We start from the raw sequence: 12,602 nt of genomic DNA, 5'->3' as shown, positions 1-12,602 counted from the left end.
CAGCAGGATAAATCATCTATCTGCTGACAGCAGTGTCTGTCTCTGCTGAGACTGGCTACAGGATTGACAGGGAGTAAAAATCTCAGTGTCATACTTACATTGTGACAGGAAAGAGAGTAACGAAGCATTAGGAGACTCTGTTGTCTGTCTTATTATTTTTTATTTAAATTGTAGTGATGTGTTTTTAGATTTCAGGATTTTATTGTTTCATTGTTTAGTTTTATGTTGAATGTCTTGTGCTTCTTTAGGGTTTTTGTCTTTTAACATCTAGGGAACATGTTGAAAATAAGTTTTTTCACTTCAACAGGATTTTTGGTTTTGTGTCTGTAATCCATAAATCATATCCTATCATATCATACTTACACATTACGCATGTGCATTTGGTATATGGTGAAGTGTCCTAACATTTAAGAATAGACTTCTGTACTTGTAGTAACTTGGCATAACCCAAGAACGCCACGACATGAAGCAAAGATTTTCTTCCACAAATCTATTAAAGCTCAGAATGCTCCGGTGTAATGGCCGCTTACCAAAGAAAACAAGGTGTACTTTGTTTAAATCATAATCAAGGTTTCAACCTTTATAGTCAGTTTAATTCATGGTTAGGTTTGTTGCATCTGAGGCTCTTAACTGGTAATTCAGCATCAACCAGAATAATTGTTGGAGTGTAATATACCTTGCTCAATGATTTAGAGCAATGGTTGACCAGATCTTTGTCTGAAGTGTCCTTCTACATGATTTTAATGGACACCTACAAGCCAATTAGGAATTAAATTAAGTACTGTCGTATAGCGCCACGTGGTACTGTAAATTTTGTGTTTTCAGTGCTGATGAGCATTTTTGAGTTAAAGTATGCTTGTAGCTTTGCATAATTTCAGAGTACAACAGTACTTAATACTAATGACACAAAGGGTAAAACTGTTACCAATCATCACACAATAATAATTTGATAAAAGAGCTTGTTTGCCAAAAAGTCAGGGTAATCCTTTAATCAAGTGGACATTAAGTGTCATGGCTCATATCCAAGGTCTCTAATGGACAGGCAGTTGGCTCAGTTTCAGCAATCTGTGACTGCTGAACTAATTTTTATTCAGGCGAAGGCATAGAATAGAGCAGTTGTGTTTAGAAATGTAAAACTCAGCTAAATTTTGTTAAAAAGACAGCATGCATTGATATTAATCAGGTAGACCAATAGCTCACACCCAGGGCTGCTATTGATAAGGGTTATTATTACGTCTTTAGATAAAAAAAAAAAACAGTGGTATATTCTTAAAAATGAGACGATGAACTATCTAAATCTTTTGGTCACACGAACATGAAGAAGCTTGTCTGAAATTATGCCTTTATCTCTGTCAGTGTGTCCCAACCAGTTAACTCCATATAAAGTAAAGCATGGTGTTTAAAAATGTGAATAAGATGCGACGTAAGAGAAAAATGATCAAATGGTTTCAAGGACATACCATAAAAAATAATCAGGGAGATGCTTGAGGGACCGCTACAGCCTGCAAAGTGAGGGTCATGCTACATATGGGAGTAGCCGAGCTAGCACTACCACTAGTGAGCTAATCTGCAAGCATGTTTCTTCTATCTTCTTCATCTTCTTCTTCTATGTTCTGATGTTTCTCCAGACACACATTGTGAATAGAGTAGGTGTAAGTCTTTTGTTGGGTGACAGACCTACAAATTCAGGAATTTGACGGAAAATTTAGGATATCTTTATATGGTCATCTGCTGCAGTGCTGCATCATGTTTGTCAGCTGTTCTTGTTAGAGTTCACTGCTACACTAACATTATGGAATTTCTGTAGCTGCTTCTGCTTGTACTATTCCACCCTGCAGTATTGCTTACTGACCCACTGAACAAAGAGCTCCAAATATCCCCAGATTTTGTTGTGTTGACTAGTTTTATCGGAAGAATAGTGTCTCTAATGAAGCTCTACTAAAACAGTGTATTTCATTTATTGTAAATTCTTCATAAAGTCTTGACAAAATCTACTGTTAGTCATTTACAAGCCTGTAATTTGCAAAAGCAAAAGCAGGAAATGTTGGGTTTTCATTGGCAGTAACTTAACACGACTCTAATTCGTGCTGAAAGCAATCAGCAAACAGTAAAATAAGGCAGATACCTAAAAGTATAGAAAGGAAATGCAGAGAGAAATTTAACTTCAAACCACAGGTATTTAGTTCAAAGCTACAAAAGTACTGAGAGCTGAACACAGATAGGATAAAGATGTCAATCAGGTAATGAGCCTTACCAAACAGAGACGTCCTGCTGTAATCTTTGTTGTTGCAGATGTTTGTGCTGTCCACCCATATATTTCGGATTAGATTTCGACTCCAACAAATATGGATGTATTTGAGAAGTTTATATTTTGAGTAAAGAATGAGAACAAAAAGCAAAATCTGACTACTATAGTTTATTTACACTGCCTCTGGAGCATTCTCCCAGAACTTGTGTCCAAACTTTATATATATATATATATATGTATATATGTATGTGTGTATATATATATATACATATATAGCCCCCCAGTTCTGCCTGAAACAGGTCATTCTAGCTCCTGTCTCTTTAAGGACTGCATCCAATCCAAAATATGAGAGTGAACAATGAGAACAACCCATAGAATAATCTTAGCAACAAAGGCTATCGAACTGATTGCCATTTGTGTACATGTGCAAACAATCAGATGTTATCATGAGGAGGAAGTAGAGGTAATATGCCAATGGAACAATCAAGCAAGCTGAAGCCCTGGCTTTTGACTTGCAGGGAGCAAGACTTACATTCGTTCACTTTGTTTTCGGTCTTTGACCATGTTTAACATTCAACATCATAAGAGTATATAGATAACAGAAAATCACAAAAAGCATAATATGACCTCATTAAATAATCAGAATAAAGATACATGTCCATATTTAAATAAATAACAAAAAACAATGAGTATTATAGATTAGTTTGACATAAAAATTAGTGGTCTTCGCCATGCTCAGCACTTTAAGACATACCAGCCTTTGGCCATTTGAATAAATGAAAATATTATAAGTTTTAGCCTTCCCTTACACAGAACTGCACCTCCCTTACATCTTTTTCTACATTCTTCTCGTTCTTTACAGATATGATCGTGGCTCAGATTACTCTCTGACGTCACTTGGACAATTAAACTGCTTCCACATAAGCACTTAATGTGTGTCCTTTCAGTATGCACATAGCGCCTCCTCTATGACACCTGATACAGACAGTTCTTCGATTCCCACATGCATTTCCACCTTTTGTACTTTAACCCCAATCCAACCCGAGCCTGCAAGCGAGCGCTCTGTGCATTGAGAAAAAGACAGAGGCTAACCAATAAGCTGGCTGGCTCTCCCTACATTATAAAAGGACAGAACCCCAGTACTAATTGGTTTTCATTTTGATCTCGGCAGCCTTTGAATAAGTCTCCCACCCCCCGGGTAATGGAATGGCCCTAGCCACTTTAATTACCCATCACTGTGGAGAGAGAGCACGAGTCAGAGAGAGAGGGAGGGCAAGAGATGGAATAAAAGAAGAGATGATGGCATGATGGGAGAAAAATGCAGTAGCTGGAGGCTGAATGAGGAACAGAAAGAAAGAGAGGAGAGCCGAGGAGGGATTCATGCAGTAGGTGTAGTTGACCAGTATCGTGTGTGACCATGACCTCCTTATCAGTGTGTGGCATGTCCTGTACAATGATAAGGTCACTATGCTTACAGGGTTCAAGGCTGGCAGAAAAAGAAACAAAAAAGGAGAGTGGTTAAATGCTGAAGGTGCAAATTTTTAGGGTTGGATTCAATTTTGGATTTGGTTCCAGGTTGATACCCGGATTCGCTAAACTCCAATGCTAACTGAGCTCTTTTTGAATTTAAACATGGAATGTCATTCTTTTGAATCAGTGTGTGCACCAAAATAATATACGATCAGGCCCACTTATTATATTTTATGTATTTATAATATTTCTTTTTTTCTAATCACTTATCTTTTTTCATAATTGTCTTTTTTTCGTTATTTTAACTAGCTGAGACCAGTAACATTCACTGGGTGAAATGACAAACATTTGGAAGAGTAAAATGTTTTTTTGTAGTTGTAATCAACAAAAATAATAAAAAGCCATATAGCCTGTGTTACAATCTTACAGGCGTCCACCTTATCTAAATACATTTCAGTTGTATGGTTAATTCAGTAAGTAACTTGACAGAATGCCAAAAGGCAACTTAGCTAATGTCTAGTTAGCATGCTCTTTGCAAGTCGATGTCTGTACTTGGTCGGAAACTGTTCAGTATCTATAATGAGGAGTGTGTTGTGTGTTATTGCAGTTCAGCAAGAGCAAGACATTGGTGCCTCTTTTCTGGTGAAACAAAGTAGCTCATCAGGGTCATGTCAAATTCAGTAGTCTCCCAGTTAGCTTATGACAAATATGGTCTGCAAAACTAAGTAGGCAGCACATGTTGCTTCAATGTGCCTCACACATATTTAAATTTCATATTTAACATTCAATGTCTAATTGCTGTTCCTGTCATTTTCAGGTTGTAGTTATGGTTGTGAAAATTAACCACCAGCAGCTCCATGGTGCAATGTTTTTACAGTGAATCCCTGTTTTGTTTGTATTGTGAACATGTGATACGGATTCACGCCATTCTGATAATCGACAGTTGGCAGCAGTAATGAGCAAAGAAATGTAGCAAAGGCCATGAAGAAGAGGATGGGTGGACAGTAAACATGCATATAATACAGGATTTAAAGTTTTAAATTAGCTTTGCAAATGTTTTATGAGAAAGGAAATGCAGTTAACATGTTTGGTAGGCCTCTAGGATACACACAATGTGTTTTGGTGAGTAACACTGCAATGTTTCCAAGACAGCTCCACAGGGTCCTTTTAATTAGGTTTGGGTTTTAGTTATTTATAAGAGATTTGTAATTGACAAAAAAAAAACAAAAAAAAACAGAGGTGATACTGGATTCATACTTGATAAAATGCTAGTGAACTTGAGGCATATGCCAGTGTGTATGGTATACATGGGTATGTGTTTGTCTGTGTGAACTGGTCTGTGTGTATATAGGCCTTGGATGCTGATATTGCTGGCTTTGAGGCAAGGTCAATGGGCCATGGTGATTGCCTGAATGTCTACTATCTTGTGCTTGGACCTATACATCATTTGAGTAGGTGAGCCAGGGAGTGCCCGTGAGGGGAAAATATTATATTTTGATCCTGAGGGTCAATAGGGCACTGCTCTAAGGTCTTTTTTTATCCTGGGACATACAGCAAATGCAGGAATGCTGTCATGTGAGGACCCATCAGTTATGTGCAAGCCTGTGAGTGACTCATTCAGGTCCCAAGCCACGTGTAGGATTTTCACCAACTGTATCAACGTCAAATAAAATGCTAAAATTATGCATGATGCTACATGCTACAAATCCCTGTGAGCCACTTTCAATAGCAGATTTCATTTTCTCTCCTCCTTTGTCTTTTGAAGTGTCAGCCAGCCATACGGCCACTGAGAGTATGCTGGTAAATGACACTTCAAAGATGGACGAACCCCAACCTGCCTCCTATATTGTCCCAAATCAAAGAACAATGGTTGTACGATAATACTGCAGAATAAAAACCTTCAAAAGAGTCCACTTTTCAGAAAATCAACACTTTATTCTGATTGCTTGTAAATGCTTATCAAGAGTTTTGAAAGGTTTTCCAGTGCCTGAGGCTTCTTGAGCTCTTGTGTTCTACCTTTTTAGTTCAAGTACAAACAAATCACAAGATTTGGAGGTGCAGTCTTCCAATTTGCATTTTTGCAGCATAATGTGTCAATCAGCCTCAAGAAAGCACAGAGAAGTCAGCCTAATCAGTTCTGCAACATGCTGCTGTCATCTCCAATCTACCCCATGGTGGTGTAAAAAAGAAAATTAACTCAAATTTTGTTTGCTAATCTATTGAGACTGCAGTGCTACCAAGAGCTTCAAGTTGTTCTAATCTATCACAGTCACACCCACTCATCTCATAAAAAAACACTGAGTGGGTGAATCGAGGTAAATGCCACAATCTCATTGATTTAATTCCTCTTCAGTCATGACAGGGAGTTTTAAATGAAGGAAAGGAGAAAGGTCTTTGGGAACAGGCTGTTGTCCTGGCAGTACAACTAACTACAGTGTTTGTTTCTTCCATGACTCTCATCTGTCCATCACATCTCCTTTTTTTAACTCTTCATCATGTCTTTTTACCTTTTCTCTCCACTTAATGGATTTTGAATGTTCTATCATGTTTTTTATATTCTTGACATTTTAACCATGCTGTGGTTTTAGGGCTGGCAATGTTTTTGGTTGCCCCACACTTTGGTCCAGACTGAAATATCTCACCAAATACTGGTTAGATTGTCATGAAATTTTGTACAAATGTTCATGGTTCCAAGAAGATGTATCCTAATTACTTTGGTTAATCTTCTGACTTATTCTATAGCGGCACTATGAAATTGAAATTTTTTCTCATTGGATGAATTTACATGAAATTTGGTACAGACATTCATGCTCCCCACAGGAAAAATTGTAATATCAAAATACCCACAAAACTAATGACATCCACATCAGCCTCAGCAAGACAATGCTAAAATGCTAATCTTGGCATACTAAAGTGGCCAGTATGCCTCATCAGAGGTGCTAGCCAGGTGGTTGAACAGCTTTCCCTTATTAAGACCAAAGAAAACTATCTGAACTTGCTACAAACATTACTTAACTAAATAACTCCTAAAGGAGTCTGATCTGACTGTAGCATGACACTGGCTTCTCCAAGACTCAACAACCAGGATCTGGAGCAACAGGGTACAAACAGGGAAACAGAGGTGAGGCAAGTAATGAGACTGGTAGGTCAAGGCAAGCTATCAACCATCAGTCCCTGACTGTTGAATGTTGGGGAATGCCAATCACAGATCCACAATCAGCACCCTGGACAGTGGCCGTGACAGCACCAGTATGATTCATGTTCTGTAACTTGTTGCTATTTGCTGTTGCAATGGCTCAAATTTCCAATGGGGATTATAGAGTTCAACTTAAACATGGAGAATTATTCTCAGTGTTGTGGATATTTTGAGTGACGGTCAGCACCTCAGTGGAGAAAAGCGGACACGAGCCTTTGATGTCTTAAAGCTGAAAACGTTTATTGAAGCACTTGGCCAAGCAGAGAACTGAAACATCGAACATCAAAGTCATCTGCAACTTGGATGCTGTCTCTTTCTGTTCTGCCCCCGAAGGTCTGACCCTTAGTCTTTAACCCAAGCAGATCAGCCTGCAATATGAAAAATTAGTCTAATTGGTTCAATAGTCTCTAAACAAGGAACTGCATTTTACCCATGTCAGGTCAGGTCACATTGCATGGAACTTCAGGTCACTGTCAGCGCATTCTGGTTTGAATGTCTGATTGTGTCAATAGAATCTATGCATTCACCTATCTGTGTTGTCTAAGAACGCCTCCTCCGACCTTGGTGACCTTGGTGACCATGGCAATGCTGATTTACCCTTTATCAGACAGGTTTCTGCTTTCCCCAAAACATCACAGACAGCTGGAGTCTCAAGGAGAGGAGAGAATGTCTCCTTCCTGCATAAGATTTACAGTGTGGCCTCACGACCCAGGCTTGACCCAATGTAACCCACTTTGTAACCCCTAAAGATGGAAAATTCCATAACACTCAGGAACACACCTCTGTGATTAAAAAATTATGAATTCAAGGTTCACTTACTAGCCTTTTCCGCAGATTTCAACCATATCCTATGGCTTTGTTATTATCTGACCAAAGTTTCATCATAGTTGAATTATATATGTATATTATATACATATATTTATGTGTGTGTGCATGTACATTACAAGTCAAAAGTTTGGACATACCTCCCCATTCCCTTGAATGAGAAAGTGTGTCCAAACTTTTGACTGACACTGTATATACTGTATATACATTTTAACTTTAAGGATCTTAATATCTCTGTGCATTGAGTAGAACACCTTTTTCAGAGCAAACATTTCTCTGTGGGATAATTAATGATACAACAGCCAAAATCAAAGTGGAGATGTGTGTAGTGATCCATGGCTGCTACCTGCCTCATTTTGTGGCATTAAACTAAATATCTTTCTAAATGTCACTCTAACATCAGTTTCACCCATTTCCAAAACTGTTTCCTTTGATTTTTGTGTATATAAAATGCTATGATATCATTTTATAAGAATTTGTTTGGCATTGAAGTTGGTCACCTTTCGCACATTGCCATCTGTGAAATGTTTACTCTGTTTCATGCAAGGGACATTAAACTTTAATTCATAGTCACTACTGTCGTCTCTTTGTCATCCTCTTTACTCACTTCCTCTTCTTTCACATCTTTCGTCCCCTTTCCACTCTTTTCACATATATCCATTTCTTTCCTCTGCATTCCACTGAACTTTTCTGCCCCTCTGCTTCCATTTCCTCTCAATTCATCTTCCTTCCCTCCTCTTTTCTGTGTCCTATTTGTGGAGGTCTACTGGCTTAAACTACTTCTGAGGAATCTACGATTCCATGTGTGCGCATGTGTGTGTTCTCAGAGGGGTGTCTTTAGTTTGAAGTGAAATATTTCTACAAGGCTCATGACCTTAGAATCTCAATTGCACTCACAGCAGGTTCACACGCACACACGCATGCATGTACAGACACACACACACACACACACATTCTCTGCTCTGTCAAACATAGTCAGTGTCCTGTTTTCATGCCTGTGCATTACTCCTCCCTGTACTTTGTGTGCTGGTTTTGTTTATGCCAGCAGCATTTTTCAATGAAGAGTAGGCCTATGAGTATGTGTGTTTGTGCATGCGTTTCTTTATATATGCATGTGTGACTCTCTGTTTTTGTATGTGAATAGGTTTTCTGTTTTTGTGTATGTTAAGAAAAGGTTCCCAACCATTTTGGTTTGTAACTCCTCAAAATGAAGCGATATATCCTTGTGGCCCATCACAACTGTCATATGTCTGTTATGAGATCATCCAAACCATGGCTTTTTTTCTGTTTAATAGAGGATGTTTTTCAGAGGCCACAAGAGGTAAAATTATTTCTCAAGAAAAAAAAAAAAAGCAAAGATTAGAGAAACATCCAAAAAATATACAGTATCATTTTTTGTAGCACAAATGTTTAATCAACTGTCTTGTTGAGCCTGTGACCCTCTGGACTGATTTTCCAACCATCCATCCTTCCAAAGAGAACAGAATCAAGATAAGGTGATAGTTATGATGGAGCAAGCTGGATATATTGAAGTAGAGAGATGTTTTTTGTAGACCTATTAGAATCACAGTAACTCTCTTGCCAAAGGCAATTCATGATAGAACAATGCAGCAAACTGATTTTGGGTGTGCAATGTTGCCAGTACTGCCAGCTGTGAAGGATGTACAGACAGTATGTATGGAGAGGGTGGGTTTGTAATGGAGGCAAAAATAGGGTTAATGGGGCACATGCAGAAACATCATTTTGAGGTGTAGGAAAAGAATAACACTTCCATTTCCATAGGTAAAGCAGGAGATGGCTATAAAACCAATCCAAAACAGAGCAGTTACACTGGGTAATGAGTAAAGGCTGGCCTTGCTGCATAATGAGTTATGACACTATATATCACAGCCAAATAGGCATCAAATGCATGTCATGATTTTGGGTAGACTGAGCAGGTCTCATAACCATAAATTCTGAATGCCACAAGAATGGCATCCTTGTGGATGCTTTACTAAATGGGAATCTACATACATAATGACTTATGGCCAAGGTATGCTTGAAGCAAATTAGTTTGTGTGACTACTGTTCAATTGGGAATGATGGCCCACACTTGCGGACAATCTTTCCTAGAAGGCACACATAGTGTTGCAGTTGGTTGTACACATGAACAGTGACATAGATAGTTGTGTAAAGAATGTAAAAAGAGAGCTAGAGAGAGACGTTTGAACCCTGCTTACTTTGTCATCTTTGCACACTGAGCCAATCACTGTGCAAATTGGGTGTGAAGGTTATATTGTCAATGTCAGAAAGTTACAGAAATTGTCGGATGTGAACACCCCAATGCAGACATTGAAAAGGTGTGGGGGGGCTCAGACCCTTTTCGACCACCCAACAGGCACCTTGATTGGAGCATACTGACACCTTTAGTGATGTTTCACTTGTCTTTTAGAACCAACAGTTTGTTTGCTCTGGTCTGAATCAGTGTAAAAGTTGGTAAACATGTTGCGTTTTCCTGTTGGTTTGATTTCTCTTCACACAGAAAAAATTCAATCAAACCTAAATGCTTCACTAAAATCCACGTCAAGAAGGTCCTTGAGAAGGTCTTCTGGAATATAGTCCAGGTCGGATCTCGAATCACTCTCCAGGTAGGTGCTAGCAACTGTTGATTGCTCATCCTCATCCCAGTATACAAAGCACACCTGGTTACAAGAGCTGTTTACACCCAAAGGTTGGGTTGGATTGAGGTTGGATCATGTTCCCACGGTAAACACACCACTCCAGAATTTGTTTGTGACTGGACCAAGACCACTTCCTCAAAGGGTCTTGGTGCAGTTGTTTCGGTCCTCACCCAAGACGCACCAAATGAATTGCACCAAGGAGGAACACAAAGCAGAGTCTGACTCAACCGGACTAAACAATGCGGTTTTTAAAAGTGAGTTGTATTAGGGGAAGAGTAGAATGAGACTCCCTAAAATATTGATTTGCCATGAAAATTTTTTTGACCCGAGACAAGAGGAAATAATGACATACATGATATGTATATATCACTTCGGATATGGTGATATGTAACATTAAGACTGTTGAGTTTTTAGTGTTTATAAATGTGACTGACTGTGATCACAATGACCGAATGATCTCTTTTCCATTTTCCAAGTGTCATCCATTCAAAACTCAGGCAATCCATGTATTATATTTCACATTTGCCCTTGTTTTGAAAAAAAAAGAAACTCCCACATACACACTCGCGCCCTTTTATTCAAAACACTGAGATAGACATTGGCTTTATTCAGACAGCAGTATTCAGTCACTGTGAATGGCAGGTAAATAGACATTGATTGTCGATAATTGTCACAGCGCTCTATGGATTTGTGCCGGCCTCTAGAAAGGGCAGATGCTATCTTAGTCTCAACCATGGCTGAAGCTAAATGGAGAGATGCCGATATCTCACTCAGCTAGATTCAGAATGGGACAGATAGATGAATGTCTTGTCTCGGGTGCTTTTTGTGCGTTTGTGTGTGGTGGCAAATCTGTCCATCTCGCTCAGACACACACATAAAATAGGTGAGATAGACACATGTGTTGCATCACTCACTGTGTTTTTGTATACCGCCCCCAACCGCCTACCCACTGACCACACATGCATACACACACATCACTCACATTTATGTTCATGTTACATTCACATTTACATTTAGTCACTCACATTTGCAGCCAATCTCTCGTTTACAAAGTCAATGTTTTATTTCTGTTCTGTCTCCTTTTCTTCTTAATGCATCAAACTGCATTGCTAAGAAATGCTTTTTACTGCCTTTTGCCATTTCTGGAGCTATGTACCACCACAGATAAACATGCACGGATAGGACTAAGTGAGGAAAACATGCCTGCAGGGTACAACTATCATCCCCGGCTTACAAATTCCTATCTGCATCATATATTTTTAGGTCATTAATGAGCCACGTCTTTTTTTCCCTGACTATACACAATTATACGTCAGCTACAACATACTGTATGCATGCAGTATTGCTGTGTGTTGGAATGTATGAAGAAAGAAACAGACTTCAAAAGAGACCATTAGTAAGATAAACCCTCTCTGACAGATAGCAGACAGCCTTCAGTGCCTGACCAATGTTAAACTTTTCTCAAACAAAAGAATGTAATATTGAAATATTAAAGCCTTGCTATCCACACCTAGAGGATACAGTGTCCATTCCACCCCATTATACAAATACATTTTATAGAAACGTGACTTAAGTTTATTCAGAAGGTGTCCCTACAGGACAGACCATGCGATCATTTAAATTAAAAGGATTTATATAGTATATAGAAACCATAGTGGGAATCTGTTGTGTAGACATTAGGCCGTACTTGTATACTTGTATCACCAGAAACAAACATTGATATTGGATGATTCTGCAAGAGTATTAAGTTTAGTCAAGTTTAATGTTTTTATTATCTGCATGGCAACATGGCATACAGTATGGCTAAGATTAGGGAAAGATGATGGTTATGACAAAGAAACCATGGTTATGGTATGGCTATAGTTAGGCAACTAAAAATATTTGCTAAACCACTCCAGTTCACGGAAAGATTGGGTTGAAAAACATAAAAAAAACATCGCATTAATTGCAGGTGTGGTGGGCTGCAAACTCCAGTCTCCTCCGTGGAAACTAGGGGCCCTATTTTAACCATCTAAAGCACACGGTCTGAAGTGCATGGCGCAAGTGCATTTAGGGTGAGTCCAAATCCACTTTTGCTATTTTAACAGCGGAAAAATGGTTGATGCTCTAGGCGCATCAAGGTTCTGATCCTGCTGCTGGTAGCAGCTAGAAGCTGTCCAGATTTATTTCCTTCGTTAGTTTAATCATTGTTTTCACCTCATTT

This window comes from Thunnus thynnus, chromosome 9, assembly GCF_963924715.1.
Source record: "Thunnus thynnus chromosome 9, fThuThy2.1, whole genome shotgun sequence".
Lineage (NCBI taxonomy): Eukaryota > Metazoa > Chordata > Actinopteri > Scombriformes > Scombridae > Thunnus > Thunnus thynnus.
This window is presented reverse-complemented; position numbering follows the sequence as displayed.